General features: G+C 43.1%; 1 long non-coding RNA gene across 1 annotated transcript; it reads left to right on the top strand.

Moving 5' to 3' along the window:
- The first annotated feature begins 7,731 nt into the window (after positions 1–7,731).
- LOC141371898 (uncharacterized) lies at positions 7,732–19,945 on the top strand. Its single transcript, XR_012377213.1, has 3 exons — positions 7,732–7,908; positions 10,787–10,835; positions 18,677–19,945. It is a non-coding gene; the product is annotated as an uncharacterized lncRNA (long non-coding RNA).
- The last annotated feature ends 426 nt before the right edge of the window (positions 19,946–20,371 follow it).

Raw genomic sequence — 20,371 nt, 5'->3', positions numbered from 1 at the left:
CTTAAGTCTTGCTTCCCTGTGACTTACCATTGGCCCCCAGTCACTCTCATCTTCCTCGTCCAGTGAGTAAAGGCATGCATGAAAACAACTGCAAAGGACCTCCAGCCTGAGTATTGCTGGATTCCCATCTACAGAGCCCTTTTCACATGGTGGACTTTTTTCCAGCTAGAAAGGGGCTTCTCGAAGCCACAAGAGCCTCTCTCAGGGAGGTGGAGAAGGCCTACTTCAGTGTGGGATCCGAGACCTCCTTAACTGCTAGGAAGCTCTCCCTGCCTGGAGCTCCCTTCCTGAGTTGTCCTGGGTCACCTGCCTCAGACCTCAGGGCTCTGCACACATGTTGTAAGCATTCCAACTACTTGAATAATAACACACAAAAATAACCTCAGGACAGGAGCAATGGTAACAAGTCACTGACTGCAAAATCTTTCCTGTAATTTCATACTAACACACTATCATCACTGATGGCAAGGATGATGGCATCCATAACCAAAAAGGCAGAGTCTGCCCTGGGAAGATGGCTCATTATCTCCACTAATTACTTCTGTGCTTTTGTTTAAGCCATTTCCCAGCCTGGAAGGCCTTGTCCCCACTGCCTCCCATCAATTAAAGTCTTACTCATCCTCTAAGACCCAACTTATATGCCACTTTCTCCAAGAAGCCTTTCCTAATCCTCTAGCTAGAATTAATTTCTTCCCTCTCAATGTTCCTGTGACATTTATTATATAATATTTCATATTATCATATTAAAATGTTCCATGATATTTATTATACAATATTCCTATGTCGTTATATTAAATGTTTATTATATATTTATTAAACAATATTCCTTTGTCATATTAAAATGTTGTCATAAAGATATATGGAAGGTGCCTAACACACAGCCTAACCTATAATATGGCCTTAGTAAAGAGATGCTATCATTAAGATTAGGATTTATACTCTACATCTGGCCCAAAAGTCAAGCTTTAAAAGTACAGAGTTTGAGGAAAAAACAACTTCTTAGGCAGAATAAAGCACAAAAACTAGCTGTTCTGGGGACAAATCTGGAAGAAAATAGAGATTTCGGGGGCATACCACTTATTCCTTCCTCTGCTGGGACACACATTTCATTTTGTCAAAAAGACATCAAATCTCAGAATTAAATGAGTCCTACCAGCCAACCTCTCCCCAGCCATCACATAAAATACATAAAATCCCCTCTCCTTCATTCCAGCTCTGCTCAAACTCGCTTCCACCTGAATACTTTGAAGTAACAACCTTTAGCAATTAGCTCTCATTTATTGAGCTCCTATGTGTAGCAGGCCACAGGCTAGGTGCTGTAGTAGCTCAGTTAATCCTCCTGGGAATAGAAAAAGTATAATAAACTTACCCAAAAGCACAGCTAATAAGTGGAGTATTTGAGATTTGAACCAAGACCTAACTCCTAAGCCTGGTCTTACCATTGTGCTTTCCGACTTCCTTAATTGTTGGAAAGCTTCCCTAAGTTTGATATTTTAGGTAGAAGCCAAAAGTTCTCCCCACAGCTGTGAGTTTGAAACCACCAAAACATACCTAGTCACCTTCCACTTTGCCAGCCGGTAAATAATTAAAAACAGGTGACCTGACTCCAAGCCCTTTCTTCTCGAGGGTAGGCATCCTTCAGTTGTTTGCTCTCCTGCAAAATGGCTCCAGGGCCCCTTCATGGCTGGATCCCTGCCTCTGACATGTTTCAGTGTGTCCCTGTTGTTCTTTAAGGGCAGCAGTCATGCACACTGGGCCCCTGTTTCAGGGTAAGTCTCCCTCAGCTGTGTTCGAGTTACGCCAGGTCACCTCTAGCCTCTACACATACAGTTGGCTTTTTAGGACTAAGTGTATGACTTCCCATTTATCCCTATTAAATCCCACCTTGTTATACCCAGGACATTGCTTTAGTCTGCTGAGAGCATTCTAAACCCTGATCTTGTCATCCAACGTAGTTGCTAACTCTCTCAGCAAATTTGATTACTCTGTTCTGTGAACCCTTCCAAGTCATTAAGAACAATGTTGACTGAGACCCCGCAGCAAATGACTAGAGACCTCCCTGAAAGTTGACACAGATTCATTAATCATTAGTCTTTGTGTGTGATGGTTCAACCAATTACAAATCCACTTAACTGTACCAGGCTCACAGGTCTATATCCTGCTGAAACCCACCAGCCTGGTAACCCCGTCAACAAAGGAAATGAGCTTAGTCTGGCATAACTCGTTCTGAGTGAGCTCCTGTTGTTTTATGAAGATTAGTCTAGCAGGATGGATCGTGAACCCACACTGCTTCTCCTGATGGTGTCTGTACATAAGCTGGGAGTTGCAATGACATGATAAATCACCTGTAATCACTCCCAGAACTCTAAGCGGCCAGAGCTCCCAATTACCTACCCTAACACAAAACAAAAAATACTTAAATGCAAAAGACCAGCCCGAAGGTAGATTGCAAAGTTTATCTTTGGTTCTCTGACATATTGTTCTGATCCCTTTCCTATGTTGTGGTGTCTTCTTTTCCCTACCCCAAATGAATCCTGTGACCTCGTGAGACCCTGTGACCTTCTGAGACCCTCTGACCTCCTAAGTCTCCCCACTTAGTACCTTATCTCATTCCTGCCCTCCCTAGAATGCCCCAAGCCCAAAATGAACTTTCCCTGAACCACACTCCCCTCCATCCTATTTTCTTAATGTACTGATCTCAGATAGATATAAAGGAAAAAGCAACTGAGTTGAAAAATTTCACATTGAAGTATGAATGATTAATTGTCCTGTAAGAATGTTGGTATTTTTGAAACAGGAACATAGTTAACCCCAAATAATCTCTAGTTCTTGAATGAGAAGCCCTGTGATAAAATTTGAGTAAAGAATTCCAAGGAGACTTGGCAGTCTCTTTTGCTGGGAAGCATTCCTACTAGTCAAGGGTCTTGAATGCAAATAACAGAAACTCACTCTGATTACCTTAACCAGAAAAGGGATTTAGAAAAAGTTTAGGTATTATCCTCCGAACTGATGAGGAGGCTCAGAAGTGAGACAGAATCTAAGAAAGGCAAGGCAGCCAAGAACTCGTTCAGATCACTCAACAAAAACAGGCTGTCAGGAAGGCTGTGGCAGGCTTCACTGCTGATGGACTCTTGCTTCTACTGGACACTCAATACTAAGTCCCTAGGCACCTGAATGAATCTCTGCCTCTGCTGTCTAGAAGAGTTTCAACTGCTCCCAAAATTCAAATATCGGGGTCAAAGCATCCATTGGCCAAGCCTGGGCCACATCGCCACTCCCCAGGGCCAGGGAGCAGGGAAGGCTACCTTCCCCTCCTTGGCTTTCTTAATGCGAGACTTGTCCTTCTCACCCCCCCCCGCCCCTCATTTTAGGATTCAGAAGTAGAGCATCCTAGAGCACGAGGAATGTCCAGTAAAATTCCTAGATCTCCTTAAGTTTTACCTTGTACTTTTACTGAGAGTCTGCCCCTGGGTCTGCCCCTCCTACAGCTATTTGTGGATGTTGGAAGGAACTTGCTACCTGCAAGAGTCACTGGAGTGGTACTGTAGCAATGTAATTCTCATCTGTCACTGCTCCCAAGCACAGCAGCCAGAATCTTGACAAACTACATTTTTAAGAACTTTTTATTAGAATACAATGCACATATAAAGAAGTGTACAGATCACAACTGTATAACACTATGAAATTTCACAATGTGAACATACTTGTTCAAGAAATATTGCCAGCACTCTGGGTGCTCCCCATTTTGTGTCAGTCACTTCCTCCCCAAGGTAACCACTATCCTGACATCTAGCATGATAGATTTGTCTTCCCTGTTTTTAAACTTTAAAATATGGAATCCTATAGTATTTTATTTTTTATGACTGTCTTCTTTCTCTCAACATTTTGTTTGTGAATTTTATTCATATTGTTGGGTATGGTTGTAATTGACTAACCACTTTCAGAAGATTACTATTGCACTAGTTGACTGTCCCTAGGGGCCCTGGGAGTTACAGATATCATATACTGGATCTGCTCAGAAAGCAAAATCTCTAGATATTTGTTACATTCCCAAGAAATTTGGACCCAAGCACGATTAGTTGTAGTATACTCGAGGAATACCACCTTTCCTGTTTTAATGTGCTAAAACCAAGTTATTCTGAGTAATAACAGTAGTGATAAAGATATAAGGAACATCTCAGATTCACAAATGTGTTTCATATGAGTTTAACATACTCTACAAAGTGTCCTCTTAGCCTGAAAATGCTTGCACCAGAAAGAGAATTCAACTTAACAAGTAAAGGACTTGGTTTATTTGAGAGTATTTGGAGTGCATGGGGTACTGGGCTTGTTCTGTGACAAACAAGGGCTGCCTGTGCACTCGGATATGTCCAAGTGAGCCATCCTTCTGCCCACTGCAATGGTCTCCAAACACATGGGTGATTTGGGGTAGACTGGGCTTGAGAAATCATGACAGCAAGGGAAGCATTACTGATGCAGCTAGAGATCACAAAACAGGTTTACAAAGACACTGCTGATGGAGACAAGGAGATGCATTAATAGAGGGGCCGGCCATGGGCAGGACAAGGAATGCCAGTTGATCAGACCTAAAACATTTATGCTTTCCCAAAAATGTGCTCCAGAAAAGCAATCCCGTGGAGAAACAGGTTGAAGATTAAATTGCACCTCCTTGGGGGCACCCACAGTCATTTGATAGTGCACTTGTTGGGTAGAGGGATCTAGAGGTGAGAAGCCAGGGCAGGGAAGGAATGGCTAGCCGGGCTTTGTGGGGAGAAGAATTCCTGACTCTCAGCTGTTTGTTCTGTAAATGGAAGAAGAAAGTACTTTGCATTCCATAGGTCTGTGAATAAAGCCTTCACTTTGAAAGCCTCTCTGTTCCTGATTAACTCATACCAATGGGACAAAGAGAGGTTGCTGCAAGTCTGTGAGTCCCCAGTTAGTGAGGAAGGCAGTTAGATGACAAGTCTGAAGCCTGGCTGCTGGCAAAGGAAGAAACCTGAGGGGCGCATTACTTGGCCCCATGGGCTAGCCTTTCCCCAGCTCTAGTGTCTGATTCTCTCTGCTTCCTATCCCCAGCCCAGCCCCAGACTCAGAATCTTGTTTACAACTGGATGGGGATGGGGACAGGATCAATAATGTAAAGAGGAAAAAGCAGAAAGAAAAAAAGCAGAGATGAAAGAATCTGAGCAAGAAGTACAAGTTGAGAGACTGCCAGGATTAGGAAGAGAAAGGAGTGTAGGAAGGGAGGAAGGAGGTATGTCTTAGAGTCGTATGTTCATACTTCCCCTCAAAACCATGAATTTCCCCCGGCGTGAATGACAGGCAAAGGGAAGCCATGAAGAGACATTGTCAGAGGTGTAAGCAGTAGCTCCTGTGGGTTGAGAGAGGAACTTCTGATTTTACACTTCACTGCAGCATTCATTCACATTTGTCTGTTGAAGTCCTTTTGAAAAGGAACTTGGTGTGGAAAGCTGAGTACCCTTCAAATCAGGTCAAGAGTCTCAACAATTATGTGTATCTACATGTGTCAGACACTGCTTTAGAAGTTGCAGGAGGTATATGAAAATGGTACAGAAGAATGTCTCTGTCCTCTTACCTACCAGGGGATATAGGACAGATGGTGTTCCGGGCGACGGAAGGCATAGATACCAAATAAGATACTGAAGACCAGCAAAGGGAGAGAATTCACCCTAGTAAAGTGAGCAAGGCTTTACCAAAAGGAAAGTATACTTAGGAAGACCATTGAAAAATAGAGGGTGGAATACCAAGACCCACAAGTGGAAAAGCATTGTGTGTGTTTGAAATGGGTAGCCAAAGCTTAGAGAGCTACAAGGAAATGGGCTAGAAGGAAGAAAAGTCATACTATAAAGGCATTTGAATACCAGAGTTTGGGCTTTCTTTGATAAGCAATGATGTAGGGAGAAAAGGCAGAAGAAAAATTATTAAATTTCCTTACTACCTACAGCCCACTGGCCAGTCCTTGAAAACAGGCAGAGTGGCATTCCTCTAGGGACGCAACTGCCTCGATGTTGACACTTTGCTAAGGGCAAAAGGCAATCCTAGCCCAGCCCTCCCTGCCCCAGGATCCTCTAAGTTACTTTAACATATAAAAATTCCTCTAGAAATTCCCTTTCCCTCTAAACCCCCAAGACACATGTTGGCAATCACCCCCCAAGCCTAGGGCCCACCGATATACATCTGACGGCTCTCATGAGTAAGGTTTTATTAGACGGTAATCAACGACCTTTTCCCAACAAGAGCTAGCCCCCTCAAGGTTCTGGAAACCTTGCTTCCAAATTCCTTAGAGACTTACACGCTATCCCTAACCCCCTCCCAACTTGAAAGTATATAAACGGCCACTCCTCATGACCCCCGGGGCAGCTCTTTCTGCCCACCGGTCCTGTCCCCTGTGCTTTAATAAAACCACCTTTTTGCACCAAAGATGTCTCAAGAATTCTTTCTTGGCCCCTGGCTTCAAAACGTAACATTCTTTCCTACATCAAGCAACAGGGAGCCATTGAATGCTTTTCTACAAGACAGTTTCCATGATCGAGTTGCATTTTAAGAGGAGTAACCTGGCGGCAGTGAGACTGTGATTGGCAAGGGGCTGGAGACAAGGAGTCCAGTTAGAAGGCTACTGGCATAGTCTAGAGGGGAAATAGCCTGATCTAGGCTTGAGGTGGTAGAAATATGACAGAATAGATAGGGGTGCACATATTTCTAAATGTTTCATTGATAAAATTTACAGAACTTAGCTATTGGTTAGGTAGAGTTGGGACAAGAAAGGGAATAGTGACTCCATGGTTTGTGTCCCAAGCTGATAGAAGAGTAATGGTGCCATTAATAGAGAGAGAAAAACCAGACAGAAGCTCAGGAGTACGTGTGCTGGGGACGGGGCACGGAAGGCAAGGAGAGGGCTTAGCTTGGGGGTGTGTTGAAATGTTAGTGGCATTTCTAAATAAATGGTCTAGGAGGAGATTGAAAGGTGGAAAGTAATTGAGTTGCAGCTGAAAACATAGACATAATTACCGTCTTCACAGCAATAGGAGAAGCTGCAATCACCCAAACTTGAAATGCTAACACACAGCTGAGAGCTCACCGCACACCATGCACTCTTGGTCACCCGATTCGACTGCATCTCAAGCTCGGACAGAGCAAGCTTTTTTGGGGGGGGTGGGGGGGAGGGGGGCAGTGAATGGTGGGGAAATGGACACAGAAGGTTGTGAAAGAAAAACAAAAAACAAAAAAACCCAAACCAAGAGAACATGACACAGGAACGGAAGGACCATGAGAAGCAGACGTAAAGCCCAAACAAGTTTCTAAGTCTGGGAGGTCCTGAAGCGGAGCCCAGGACAGGCTGACTGACATGGGAAGCTCTGGAGGAGGTGGAAGGGACAGAATTAGGAGACCCAGGAAAGGAGTTAGCTTGGGCAAGGAAGAGAGAGAAACCTCTCTGGAACCAAGGAGGAGCAAGAAGGTGGAAATACAGAGGACTCTTGAGGAGAAGCTGAGTGATCCGAGGGAGGTAGCTCTTAGCGGTTGAATTTTGCCTCCCCCAAAAGATGTTGAAATCCTAACCCTCAGACCTGTGAATGTGACCTTATTTGGAAATAGAATCTTTGCAGATGATCAAGTTATGATGAGGTCAGCAGGATGGGCCCTAGTCCAATATGACTGTGTCCTCCTTATAAAGAGGGGAAATCTGGACACAGAGACAGACACAGAGTAAATGCCATGTGAAGATGAAGGCAGACATTGGGGTAATATGTCAACAAGCCAAGGAACGCCAAATGTTGCCAGAAGACCACCAGAGGCTAGGAGAGAGGCATGGAGCAGATTCTTCCTCACACCCTCGGAAGGAACGAATTCTGCCAATACCTTGATCTTGGACTTCCAGCCTCCAAAACTGTGAGAGAATAAACTTTTGTTGTTTAAGCCACCCAGTCTGTGATACTTTGTTATGGCTGCCCTAGCAAACTAAGACAGTGGCCCTGACCTTCTCAGGAAACGGAAGATGTGTCCTTTACACCACACAGCCTCTGTAGAGAGAAGCTTCCAGCTCAGGCCAGGGCCAACCCAGGTGCTGGCTGGTAGGGATAATACAGAAAGGGCAGCCCTTGGCCAGAGCTGAGGAGGAATCAAATGGGAAAAGTCTTCTTCCCTTCCCCCTGTAGGGACTGATGGAGTAACTGCTTTCCCTATCTGGCTTGACTCCCTAGGTGCCCTGGGGACAGGGTGCAGGAGTGGGAGATGGGTGCAGTCCCCGAGCTGACCACAACTGAAGCAAGCACTTGTGAGGCCCATGCAGGCAAAGGGTCTCTCTGGGGTGAACTTACGGCTGTGATCCGGGCTCCAGGATGTCAGGCTCACTCGGGAGGTGGTCCTTAACATAAGATTGTTCTCAGAAGATACTGTCGGTTACATGTGAACCCCTTGAAGTGTTGTTCTGAGACTGACTTTTTTATTTGTTTGAGGAGGAAAGGGAGGAATTAATTTTATTTTCATGTTGTCTGTGAGTCTGCTGTCCCCAGTAGCCCTACTGGCCATGGAGACTGTGTATCATTCTTCTTGACATCCCCATAGCACCTAACATAGAACCTGGCACAGGTTCACTCCCTGAAGAACAGGGAAGGGTCGTTCAAGAACTTCTTTTTTTTTTTTTAATTTAAGTTAATTTTATTATGTTATGTTAGTCACCATACAATACATCATTAGTTTTTGATGTAGTGTTCCATGATTCATTTTTTCATATAACACCCAGTGCTCCAGGCAGTACGTGCCCTCCTTAATACCCATCACCGGGCTAACCCATCCCCCCACCCACCTCCCCTCGAAAACCCTCAGTTTGTTTCTCAGAGTCCATCGTCTCTCACGGTTCGTCTCTCCCTCAGATTTCCCTCCCCTTCGTTTTTCCCTTCCTTCTCCTAGTGTTCTCCATGGTATTCCTTCTGTTCCACAACTAAGTGAAACCACATGATAATTGACTTTCTCCGCTTGACTTATTTCACTTTAACACTTAGAATAAGGATGATCATTTTGAGGAGAGCATGTTTCCATGTTTTTGATTGCAAATGCAGACTTGGAACCCTGAAACCCATTTAGAAGCATAGCTAAGGCTCACCCAATGCCGAGACATTTCTAACACTATTGACACCACCTGTCCCAGCACACCACCTTCCCAGGTCATGAGCCACCATTCCCTCCATTCGTGTGGTGCAATCAGCTTTTTTCCTGCCTGGAAAAAAAAAGGATTATAACAAAATATGGAGTATTCAAGAAGGAAAATACTGGAAGGCAGAATTTTTAAATGCAGCAATTCACTAGAAGCCTGGAGACTGTTTAAGCACAATTGACTCAAAGCCCACAGTGGGGGGAGTGGGGGTGGGAGGAGGCACAAAGGAAAGAGTATGAAATGGACCAAAATACCAGGCACTTGAAAAACTTCTGTTCCCTGACTAATCAGCAGAATCTAAGTGAAAGATGGCCCAAGGTGAGGGAAAGAAAGGGAAAGTTGAAGGAAGTGGACGATTAAAGTGGAAACCAGGTAATTAAAAAGATATAAATAAGGAAGAGCTTTGCAAAGAACTCTTTAATCAATGAAACTGATCCGTAAAAGAGAGGAAGCTAGCTAGGAAATCACGGAGACCCACTAATAACAATACCTCAGGTGTATATAACACTTGACAAGGTACCTTTACATCCATCAACCTAGACAGAGAGGCAGGAGTTGCTATTTCCATTTTACAGGAGGGAAGCTGAAGTTCAGAGAGGGTAGGTAATTTATTCAAAGTCACACAGCTAATAAGTGGCAGAGCCTGATCTCTAGCACTGAGAATGGAAAAGGATTTAGTTCACAGGCTGAATGAATTTTTTAACTTCATCTTATCTAGAGAGGTAATAAAGAGAGTCTCCAAAATTTCCATGAAAATAGACAAATAGATGTATTTTCCCCACCATGCAGCAGCACACTGTAGGTAAAGCATGGTTTTGGGAATCAGATCTAGGGTCCAACCTTAACTCTTCTACCTACTAACTAGAGACCATGATCAAGCTGTTTGTTTTTTGGTTTTTTTTAAGATTTTATTTATTTATTTGACAGAGAGAGAGACACAGCCAGAGCAGGAACACAAGCAGGGGGAGTGGGAGAGGGAGAAGCAGGCTTCCCGCTGAGCAAGGAGCCTGATGTGGGGCTCAATCCCAGGACCCTGGGATCATGACCTGAGCCAAAGACAGACACTTAACCACTGAGCCACCCAGGCACCCCCATGATCAAGCTGTTTAATCTCTGTTTTCGTAACTATAAAATAGTAATACTTATTTTGAGTGAGGGAAAAAAACATAATTAGGTATGTAACCGATTGCTAATATTAAGTGCTTAGTTTTTCTAATAATAACAACATTTGTCCCGTTGAAAAAGTAAATTTTAAATTTTTAAGAAACAAAATCATAACTCACTGAAGAGCATGCTCCTTTTAGTCTAGCTATCAACACCTCAGCCTGGTGTCAGATTGCTCTACCATCACGACGTTGCTATGGTCTTCGGATGTTAGAAGCAGAATTATTGGTGGTGGGGGTTGTATAAACTGCATCCAAAGGACTGGGCAGCATAAACAGGAATGGCAGTCACACCTCACTGCCCAGGAAGATGAGCACCCCGTCCAACCCCCGGATGGAGTCTAATAATCCCGGACCAAGGTTACCCACCCCACCCAGCACCTGCATGCCACCTCCTGCAATCCTCAAATGGCTCCGTGAAATAACTACTGGTATTAATCCCTTTTCACAGGTATGGAAACTGAGGCCTGTAGAGACTGAATAACTTGCCCAAGATTAAGGTAAATCGGAATTGATCTGACTCCCAGTTCTGTGTTCTAAACCCATGAATGTCATGAATGAGTAACTTTAAAATTTAGGAATTGATACAGAGTTGCCAATTCATGTGACAGATAAGAATATCATTTCTAAGATATATCATTCATGTATGCATTTATTCAATACATATTCATTGATGTCTACCATGTCCCAGGCGCTGTCTTAGGGGCTGGGTGTCCAGCAATGAACAAAGTCAAGTTCTGCCTCCTGTCATTGTCATTTATCATGTTTTAATACCAAGGATGTTTTAATACCAAAAAGATGTTTAAAAGATGTATTATTATAAAAAAAAATAAACATGAGAAATAGTAATACCGTATATAGGTAATAGTAAGTCCAAACATAGAAATAATAATAATAATAATAATTAATAATAATATAAAACATAAGAAAAAGGTTTGGAAATAATAATACCAAACAGTAAAAATACCAAACACAGGAAAGACGGCTGTTTTAAAAGATAGGAAAGAATCTCAGAATAAAAGTAAGCTCTTCCAATGAAAGGATATTTAGGACCAATACCAACAAAACACAGAAAAGTACAAGATCAATTTTTATTTTATGGTACTAAACTGTATGTCATTGTTTGCCAGTTTGGAGACTGATACTCAACAGCGCACTAGAAAGTGGAGTTTGATAGTCCAACTTGTTTAGGTAGCTCATTTCAAATCTTTATAGAAATTTGTTTCTCATGTAACTATGCAGGTAAGAAAGGAAATAATCTTCCAGCACTGCGTCTCCCAGTTTTGGGTGAAACAAGCATTGCCCACCTCCTACCTCGCCATTCCCCCCTCAGCTGCGAGGGAGACCAGAGGAAAGCAGGACACAAGGGCGGCTCAGGTGTCCAGGTGGTTGGGCCTGCAGAGCTCTGACCCCCCCCCCGCATCTAGAAGCAGGTGGGCATTTATCCAAAAGGGATGCTGCAGATGAGTGGGGACACTTCCACAAAGACTAGCAAGATCTAAGACTATGCCAGGGAACTGCCCCAAACTTCAGTTCCCCAAAGACCCCTTCTGTCTCTTCAGAAGGCCCCCATGAAAATGCAAATATTTCTGGGATGTTAAGCCTATCAGCCAACACTTTCCTTATCAGCTACAGCACCTTTGTTATCAGCGAACACCCTGGCTTAAATTATTTGACAACTTTCCAAGTGTGTGTGGGAAAGAGACCCTGCTTTGTCCCCCATAGCGGGAGGTGAAGAGTAGAGATATGGTTTGGGGAATGCAAGGTGGGAGGAGAGAATGGTTACAGGAGAACCAAAGATAGGTCCCCACTAACTTGACCCCTTCTCTACTGGCCCTGCACTTACGGGAGAGGGACAGAAGGAGGGCAGAGGGGTGTTGACAGGGCGGGTTGTGTGTGTCTTTGTGTGTAATCTATGAGAGGACTTCTGGGAAGCAGACAGCAAGTTCTGAAAAGAGGGTCGCAGGCAAGTTTACGAGGCCTGAGTGGAGCACGTAGGCTCTCAAGGGATGGCTGATGTGTTGTTCAATGGACTCATTTAAAAAAAAAAATTCACAGCCAGCTGCTCTCCTAATACCCAACTGTTCTTGTTCCCTTCTAAAAAGGCCAATTGAAAATGTACCCTTATCCACTCCAGATCACTTTAAGCACTTAGTAAGTAGTTACAATATGACAAAGTTGTTGACTGGTACTAGATGCTGAAAGTTATAACCCATGCGGGATAGCTGGGAACAGTGAGCACTGGCCAGGGCAGGGGGTTGCAGTGTAGTGTTGTCAGCTGTTGACCATTGAACCAGGTCCGGCTCCCCAGGCCACCCCTCCCAGCTGCAGGCTCAACGTAGATGGTATCTGCTCCTCCTTCTCTCCATCAGTGGCATCTACAGGTGTGTACTCCCCCTACCCCTTAGCATCATTCACTCCATTTATTTCCCCCTAAATTCTTTTGGGAATTTTCCATTAATATGTCTTACTGTGGTTCCAGGGACCATGAAAAAGGCAATCACTTATTAAAAATGACATTTTAAATATGATTTAATTCTTCAGATGAGGGGTCAGAACAAGATAAGGACAATGACCAATATATAAAATTATAAACATAATGTCATCCCAACAGTGTAAAAATATATTATTACATATACACATATATAGAAAAGGAAGATAGAAATAAAATACACCACAATATTAACATAGTTCATATTAACACCGGTTATCTCCAAGAACTGAGGTTGAGAGTGACCTCTATTGCCTTTCCTCAAATCCATCCACTTCTCTCCAAATTCCTTGCTGTCACCTAGTCAAGTCACAATCACCTCTCACCTGGACTTCAACAGCAGCCTCCTAACTGGTCTTTCTTTAGCTGGTCTTGCCAATTCATTCACCACCAATCACCACCACCAAACAAAAATGATCTTCTTCAAATGCAAATCTGGGGATCATGGAGACAGGGTAAAAAACTGGCACCAGCTTCTGGCTCCTTGCATGAAATCCATCCCTGAAGATACCAATGAAGCAAAAGTGAGTTTAATGGATCCAAATACTTATTGCAAAAACTTTTGGTTGGTTGGTAGGAAGTCCGAAGTTGGTTAGATCTTGGGGCGTGTTGCAAGTTCAGAGAATGGCAGCCTAGAGTAGACAAGGGCTAGAAACTTTGGATGGTATATTAGTTTCCAATTGCTGTATAACAAATTACCACAAACATAGCTTACAACAACAAACATTTATTATCACCCAGTTCCTGTGGGTCAGGAGTTCAGGCATGGGTTAGCTGGGTTCTCTGCTCAGGGTCTCACACGGCTACAATCAAAGTATCCACCAGGTCCATTTTGTTCTAGAGCTCTGGGTTCTTTTCCTAGCTTATCTGCTTGTTGGTAGGGTTTAGTTCCTTGTGGTTATAGGACTAAGGTTCCTGCTTTCTTGCTGGTTGTCAGTGAGGGCTTCTCTAAGCTCCTAGAGGTCCCCCAAATAACTGCCACGTGGCCTTTTCACAAGCTGGCCACTTACTTCTTCAAGACCAACAGGAGAAGCTCTCTCTCTCTCTCTGTCTCTCTCCCTCCCTCCCTCCATCTCCAGTTGGCTAAGATGGAATCTTATAAAATGTAAGGTAGTCACAGGAGAGACCACCTCATCATATCACAGGTCCCACTTACACTCAAGGAGAGGGGATTATACAGGGTATGTATACAAGATGCCAGGAATCTTGGGAACCATCCAAGAATTCTGTCTACCACAGTTGGCCCTCTGGCCCCCAATGATTCTTGTCCTTTTGACATGCAAAATACATTCACCCCCATCTGCTATAGGCTGAACTACATCCCTCCCTAATTTATATGTTGAAGTCTTAACCCCCCTGTACCTAAGAATGTGACTATACTTGGAGACAGGTCTTTAAAGAGGTGATTAAATTAAAATGAGGTCATTAGGGTGGGTTCTAATCCAATATGACTGGTGTTCTCAAAGAAGAGGAAATTTGGGCACAGACAGGTGGAGAGGGAAGACCATGTGAAGACACAGAGAGAACACAGCCATTCATAAGCCAATGAGAGAGGCCCTCAGAAGAAACCAACACTGCTCAACCATGATCTTAGATGTCTAGCCTCCCGAAGTGTGAGAAAATCTCTGTTGTTTCGGCCACCCATTCTGTGTTACTTTATTATGGCACCCCTAAGGGACTAATACACCATCCCACGATCCTTATCCCGGTGCATCATCAGCAAAATCTTATCATCTAAATCTAAATCTCATCATCTCATCAACTAACTCAAAGTCCAAAATCTCATCATCTAAACCAGTGCTGATGAGGATCCTGGGTGTAATCTGTTAAGTACAGCTCTTGGGATGCAATTCCTCTCCATTGAAAGACCTGTGAAACTAAAGAAACAAGTTATCTGCCCCCAACATGCCCAAAATACAACGGTGTGACAGCCTTATGATGATAGCTATCAATATTCTGGTTCAAAAATTGGGAAGATGGGAGGTAAGAAAGAGTCCCTGGTCCTTCACAGTTCTGACATTCAGCGGACAAATGTTAGATCTCCTTGATTAGGTTTAAAGGCATGGGGATATATTCTCCATGGCTCTCCACCCTCTGGACTCTGTGTTCTGCCCTCTGAGCCAGCCTTCCTCTTCCACAAAAGGTAGCCTGTGTTGTAGCAAAGTAGTTTTATCAGTCTCCTTCCTGCCAGGAGCTTGGGGTCCTCTTCTAAGCCTGACATGGAGAGCTGGAGCTAAAGTAGAGAGAGGAGAGCATCTTTGCTGGTGAGGGGATGGCCTTAAAGATGGTAAGTCAGTTTCACACTGGAGTATTATTCAGGGGTATTAATCAAGTAATTAAATATGCTATCAATAGTGGGAGTCAGGTTTCTCACCATCAGAAAATGGAATTACAATTATGGAAAAGCAGAAAATCTGAATGAACTCTGTGATGTTGAATTTGGAGCTAGCAGTTTGCAATATATATAGTTAGATATGGAAATATAGATGTAAGTGTGTATATGTATACATACATATATTCCCTTGCTCTGTCCAATGAGTCTTAGGAGTCTTTCTTATTAGCCATAAGCACACCTATTGCCCATCTCCTGGCTTCTAAACACGATTCTCCACTTAAAAGCAGTAGGGCTTCTTAGAGAACTGTCTGAGTTCACGTCTGGGGCAGAGAAAGTATAAGATGAGCCTATAAATTATTTTTTTGCCAGAGGCAAGGAAGTACTCAAAGAATGATAGGGATACACAAAATGCCGGCTTGAAGGGACTTCCAATGGGCAAATTGGGAACAATTTGAGTATCACAATAAATGATAGTAAAAGCCTGTAATTCATTGAATAAAATAGGAAAGAAACAATGAATCTTTACAGAAACAAAATAATAAATGAGTAAATTAGAAGTTTGTTGAGGACTGGGATAGTTACATAGTTTCATATTTTTCCACACATAATGTTTATTAATTAACAAAGAGAAAAGAAGTAACTTGAAACTGGAGAAGCCTGAGGGACATCATCTTTTTTTTTTTTAAAGATTTATTTATTTGACAGAGAGAGGGAACACAAGCAGGGGGAGTGGGAGAGGGAGCCCCAGGCTTCCCGCGGAGCAGGGAGCCCGATGCGGGGCTCGATCCCAGGACCCTGGGATCATGACCTGAGTGGAAGGCAGACGCTTAACGACTGAGCCACCCAGGTGCACCCTGAGGGACATCATCTTAATAAAGCAAAGTTAACATCAATCAGTAATGGGAAAAATTGAAATTTGCACCACCTGGTATGATGCACTGAGAATAACACAGCATCGTTTCGGTATTGTTCCTTCCAAAGAATTCATAACCTGAATCTAATCCAAGGAAATAGGAGACGAGCCTAAATGAAGAGACAGTCTACAAAATAACTGGCCTCTAATCTTCCAATGTGGCAAGGACAAGACAGTCAAAGAAAGATGAAAGAATTGTCCCACACTGACGTGAACCAAAGAGGCTTGACGCACGCAACATGTGGTTTTGCATTGGATCCTTTAGCTGTAAAAAGTAGGGTTGCCACACTTAAACTTTGAATGAGGTCTGATGGCAGTAATGCTTTGAGGTTAATTTTCTGATTTTGTTGATTGTATTGTTGGTATATAGAAGAATGTCTCGATTTGTAGGAAATACCAGAGTTCTGGGCTAATAAAGAATCAGATTGGCAATCTACTCTCAAATGGCTAAGGGAAAATAGTCGCTTCTACAGTACTTGTAGCATTCTTGGAACTTTGTAGTAGGCTGTGGTCTGCCTGGGCAGGCTGTCCTCCATCTCTGCTTTGTGGGCCCTCCCCAAATGGGGGGAATGGAGAGTGAGAGCGTATAGCTGATCTTGGGCTGTGGAAAGGAGCTGCTATTGTCAGCATAGCAGCAGCTGACTGAGTGTGGCTCAAGATTTTCTGTCCACATTTCTGTTTAACTTCACTGACAAATCATTCTCACAATTCTCAAAAGATTTGCCCCATCTGTAACATAATCGCCAAATCAAAGATCCAGGTCTGGCTCTAAAATCTCTTCCATTCTTCAGACTACAGATCTCTATCTGTCCCTGACTCTTCCTAAACCAACAAGGCATCTGGGTCTCTTCAGAAATAAATTTACTTGCTATTATATTATGGGGAATGTTGCTGATTTTTACATGAGATTTCCTGCTTTCTCTCGGCAAGTGACTAAACTGGTTACAGCCAATTCTGCTGGGAGGTAACCAGCTGTTTTTACACAATCCTGCAGCCATTTCCGTGAGTTAACTTGGGAGCATTGCAGACCCTTGAAAAGCAGCATAAGGCTCTGGTGCCTGATAGCTTTAGTAGGATTTAGCAGCCTCAGCAATGGACTGAATATAAAGACACATAAAATCTATTAACAGCTGTTCCTGAGAATGTCTGTGCAGTCTTGGGTGAGATAAAGAATCTCTCTATCCTTGTGGGTAATATGATGATAACACCACTAGCCCATACCTATTGTCAAGGTGTGTGTGAGGATAAACAGAGTGTACTTAGAGAGTCTTGAGTTCTTTATTAAGAGAACAGTGTATAGCCATGTTGCTGTATTTATTCAGTGCTTATTGGAAGGGAGCAATTTTAAGCCCTAGTTCTACTAAATAAAATAAGGATTGTTATTATTAACAATTACATTATAGCTTTATTTATTCAACACACATTCATTGAGCACATACACTGTGCTAGCTACCATACAAGAACAAAGGATGCAGCTGTGAATAATAGCTCATGGAGCATAGAGTCTAGTGGGGAAATATGCAGCTAGCCAGTCCTCACAAGTGCAGGAAGGGACGACAAGAAAAGAAAACTGTCCCTCAAAAACTTAAAAATGGGACTATAGGATCCAGCAATACCACTTCTGGGTATATATCTGAAGGAAACAAAAATCACTGTCTCAGAGAGATGTGCACCCCTATGTTCACTGCAGCATTATTTGCAATAACCAAGACATGGAAACAACCTACGTGTTCGTCGATGAATGAATGGATAAAGAAGATGTGGTGTGTGTGTGTGTGTGTACATAATGGACTATTATTCAGTCATAAATAAAAAGGAAATTCTGCTATTGGGGACAGAGTGGATGAACCCTGAGGGCATTACAGTAAGTGAAATAAGTCAGCTGAAGACAAATACTCTATGATATTACTTAGATGAGAAATCTAAAAACGCAACTCATAGAAAGAGAACATATTGGTAAGGGGTGGGAAGTGGGGGAAATGGGTGAAGATGATCGAAAGTTACAAACTTCCAAATAAGTTCTATGGATAGAATGTACCCTAACAGCACTGTATTGTATATTGGGTAGTTGCTAAGATCTTAAAAGTTCTCATCACAAGAAAAAAATGTAACCATGTAAACACATGTTAAAAATGTAACTATGTGTGGTGAGCGACCTTAACATAATTTTGCATTATATACATATATCAAGTCATTCTGCTGTACACCTGAAATGCTTACAATGTCATATGTCAATTACATCTCACTAAGACAGGGAACGAGACTGTTTTAACTTCAGTGAAAACAGCTATTATCAGGCAAGTAAAAAAAAAAAAAAAATCACAGGTCTGGGAGTCAGAAGAGGATCTGAGACCCAGTTCTCCTGCTTATTGCCACATGAGCCTCAAGAATTTACTTAACTCTTGACAGCCTTGATTTCATTAGGCAATCTCTGAAAATCAGCAGAGCAACACCTACACACCCTCTCTCTTGAGATTCTTAGGAAGCCCAAATGAGATAGTCAATGTGAAAGCAATTAGAAAACTCAAGAGATATGAGTTTGGAATTATTGCAGAGTCTTTATACAACATTTGAGCATGATTGTTTTTGTTTGCCCTGGCAGCTCTGGGTGGAAGGAGCCAAATGGTACAAATGTGTGTCACCGTGCCTACCAGACGTGTCCTTGTCAAGCCCTACCAGGTGCTGTGGAGGTGACTGTACCCAGACATTACACAACCACCACGGCTTGCCTCTGTCCACTGCCCTCAGTCCTGTTCTGTGCAACATTTTTAACAACAAACTGGATGAAAACACAGGAAAACGTTTATCAATGTAAAGCACAAATGAAGCTAAGAATAGAAAATACGAAGATTGACAGAGTCAGGATCCGGGATCCCATCTCCCCAAGATAACAAGATGAACTATAATCAAGATAAATGTAAAGTCCTGTATTCAGAGTCACAAAAACAACTGCAGAGCAACACAGACAAAAAGACCCAGATATTGCTGGACTCTTCTTTTGGTATCTCACATATAAACAGTGTGCTGCTATTCACAGAGCACTTGCCTCTCATTTAATCACTTAGGACGTTAGCTTTTGTGAATCTGATATGTTAGATAAAAATTTACTCTGGTTTATCCTTTTGGTTGCAACTTCAGCATTTCCTTATTAGGTTTAGTTAAGTCTGAGTTCATGGACATCACCAAGCATAGCTGCATCCTAATCTTTGTCACACCTAAAAGTGTCAACGGTGTGTACTGTGCCCAGGATTGGACAGTGAGGCATGGCCAAGCCTAGGATGAGACATAAGATTTCCCCCTTAAACTCGGAATCCTACCTTTTTTTTTTTTATTTGACAGAGAGAGACAACGAGAGAGAGAACACAAGCAGGGGGAGTGGGAGAGGGAGAAGCAGGCTTCCCGCGGAGCAGGGAGCCCGATGCGGGGCTCGATCCCAGGACCCTGGGAGCATGACCTGAGCTGAAGGGAGACGCTTAACGACTGAGCCACCCAGGCGCCCCGGAATCCTACCTTTTTTGTAATCTCCATCTCCTCTAAGAAACTTGTCCCAGTCTTCCCAGTTGAAATTAATCAGTTTTTCACTGTATTCCCATATACAGACAAATGTAGGTGTGGGTGTCCCTCTGTACAGGACTGTACAACTTCTTGAATTAAATTCCGCTATCCTTGGGGTGCCTGGGTGGCTCAGTCAGTTGGGTGTCTGCCTTCAGCTCAGGTCATGATCCCAGTGTCCTGGGATCCAGCTCCCACAGCAGGCTCTCTGCTCAGCGGGGAGCCTGTTTCTCCCTCTCCCTCTGCCTGCAGCTCTGCCGTCCCCCTCCATGTGCTCTCGCTCTCTCTCTCTGTGTCAAATAAATAAATAAAATATTTTTTTAAAATTCTGTTATCCTGGGCGCCTGGGTGGCTCAGTCGTTAAGCGTCTGCCTTCTGCTCAGGTCATGATCCCAGGGTCCTGGGATCGAGTCCCACATCGGGCTCCCTGCTCTGCGGGAAGCCTGCTTCTCCCTCTCCCACTCCCCCTGCTTGTGTTCCCTCTCTCGCTGTCTCTCTCTCTGTCAAATAAATAAATAAAATCTTTAAAAAAAAAAATTCTGTTATCCTGCACCAACCAACTCACCCACCCCAAATTCAACTCTAGATTATAGCCTCTTAAAAGATAAGATCCGTGCCTTAAACCTTATAAATCTTCAATACTCTATCACAGAGATTTGTACATATTAAGGACTCAATAAATACAGGCAGAATTGAGTGATGATAATAGAGCCCATTCTTTGCAGTCACACTGACATTTGACTCA

Source organism: Callorhinus ursinus, unplaced genomic scaffold (assembly GCF_003265705.2).
Source record: "Callorhinus ursinus isolate GAN/ISIS: 27379988/994484 unplaced genomic scaffold, GSC_fseal_2.0 scaffold121, whole genome shotgun sequence".
NCBI classification, from domain to species: Eukaryota; Metazoa; Chordata; class Mammalia; order Carnivora; family Otariidae; genus Callorhinus; species Callorhinus ursinus.
This window is presented reverse-complemented; position numbering and strand designations above follow the sequence as displayed.